Below are 2420 nucleotides of genomic sequence, written 5' to 3'. Positions count from 1 at the left end.
TCCTCTTTGAATTCTGAAGCTTCTTGCAGATCTTGCTGTGTTTCTCCAGCCTCTCTACAGCAAACTTCCCGTGACACAGTTCACAGGGCACCAGCTGAGGGTTTCCACTCTGGCTATTCTCATATGGAAATTGCTCAGCGGTAGGGCACATCAGACTTGTAGGGGACAAATATCTGTTTTCCACTGACAGAGTTTGTTCATCCAGACATGTGGTGTTATTTCTGAAGTGGCCCTGCGCGGCCTGTGCCGCTGACACGTCGCTTTCAGGGAGCCTTGCTTTCTTGAGATACTTTCTCCTTCCACAGGGGACGTCTTCTAGCCCACGGCTGCAAGGGCTCACTTGACGTCTCTCCTGATGGGAAAGCGCAGAGGGAAAGTGCGATTCTGCGCATCCGCCATCTTCCATTGGAGAACCATAATCAAGGTTGTCTCCTCTGATAGGAAGGGCTTTCCTTGGAGTGAAGGCTTTTTGCTTCTCCATTCTGCAGGTCAGAAGAGGCACGGCCTTAGAGCGGTGGTTGGCCCATGGTCCTCTGGGGCAAAGCTCGCTCTGCCTCGCCTCTATTTTCCCTTCCGGCCACCTCTCTGGAGTCTTCCATCTCTCTCGGAACCATCCTCAGCTCCTCCTGAGCTCTGAAGAGCTTCGCCTGCATCATGGCCTTCTTCTGGCGAATCTCGTCCTTCATCATGGCCTCCTTCCGGCGCATCTCATCCTGCAGGCTGGCCTCCCTCCGGCGATGCTCCTCCTTCAGCGCGGCCTCTGCCTCGGCCACTTTTCGTAGCTCCTCTTGCAACTGAAAGTGCTCCTTCCCATTGGCATGAGAAGGGCATTGCCCTGGAGGGGTCGCCACCATGGGGAGGACAGTCCTGTCCTTAGGTTTGCGTACTCTTGAGCCCCTCCTGCCCGGCCTCTCGCAGGGCCTCTCATGACCATCCTGAGGCGGGGTGGGGGCAAACAAGGAATCACTCTGTGCGTCCGGGAGGTCCACAGCCCGAACCTCACCAGGGCCGGAGACTTTCCTGTTACCCATAGGCTTCAGGGGGTAAGACCGATCATACCCCACAATGTTCTTCTCGGGGCCCTGTTGGGCTTGGAAGCGATAGCTGTTCCCCATCTTCTTCTCCGCAGCGTATTTGACATATTGGAAACATTTTCTCATCTTCTGTAGAGCTGCCTCCTGCCGCCGATTGTACATGGCGATCATTTTTTTCTCCTTTTCCTGCATCAGTTTCTCTTGGAAGGTGTCCTTCAGAAGCTGTATCTTGGGAGGCGGGCAGTACGTGGAGATCAGATCCTGTTGCCTTAAGGGCGCGGGTCGATTCGAGTCTGTGTCCTACGGGGAGGGGGACAGAGCACCAGGCTTAGGACTGGGCTCCATTGGCAAATGAGATATGAGCTTTGTTTCCCAGGTATCTGGAAAAGGCAAAAATGGCAAATAAATGATATCCTGCACAGTCTAGTATGGTCTAATAGAAAAGAATAAAAAAAAACAATTCAGGAAATACACAACTTTTTAATATTAAACCTAATGGTGTTGAATGCTGCATGCTGACTCAGTAGGAGACAGATCCTAAACATAAACATTATAATAAACATTTGTTTCCCAAATAACATTCTCAATGTTCAGAATGCTTAAAGTCATGAGCTTTTTTAAAAATGTTTAACTGAAACCTGGAAATGTGCTATTTCATTTCAAAGCTTGTATTATATCTATGATATAAATGTTTTTTTATATAAAATTAACCCATTATGCAACAGGGGTTTGAGCAAAAGTCACAGTGAATAAGGGAATTTATCAATATTAATTAGCCGTTTCACTACATTATAGATAGCTGAAGGATTATGATACAGTATATCGATTTCGCTACAAATTGACAAGCATATTTGATGACACTTACCAAACAAGTTTTAAACAGCGGAGAAATAGTTCACCACGACGATAGCAATGCAATGTTTGACTGCATCTCCCTATGTGATATATCTGTATTTGGGTATATACAGATCACGTAATTCAGGGAGCACTGTTACGTCAGGTCACCAACCATTATTACGACGCTCATATGTCATAGAGCTCCTTAGGATGTTTGTATAATCTTTATCCAAATTTTCATATGGCCGCAGTTACGGCGTTTATTTTACAGTTAATGTAACAGGGTGTCATTATATTTTTCTGTCTTTATGGTGGCAGACCACTTAAATAAATCTGAGTAGGCGGTTTCTACAAGTGGGTCAGATAAAATATTAAATATACAGTAAAAGCTCACACCTATTCATACCCTTTATGTACTGTATATCTACAATTACGTATACTACGTATACAGTTATCGTATACTATAATACGATAACTACCATTACAAAATGTCTCCCTTTTGATTTGAAGTGGTTCTTTTAAATAAGTAAATTGCAATCACTTAGCCTA

This window comes from Lepisosteus oculatus, unplaced genomic scaffold (genome assembly GCF_040954835.1).
Source record: "Lepisosteus oculatus isolate fLepOcu1 unplaced genomic scaffold, fLepOcu1.hap2 HAP2_SCAFFOLD_50, whole genome shotgun sequence".
NCBI lineage: Eukaryota > Metazoa > Chordata > Actinopteri > Semionotiformes > Lepisosteidae > Lepisosteus > Lepisosteus oculatus.
The sequence above is the reverse complement of the archived record's forward strand: the minus strand, read 5'-3'. Positions refer to the sequence as shown.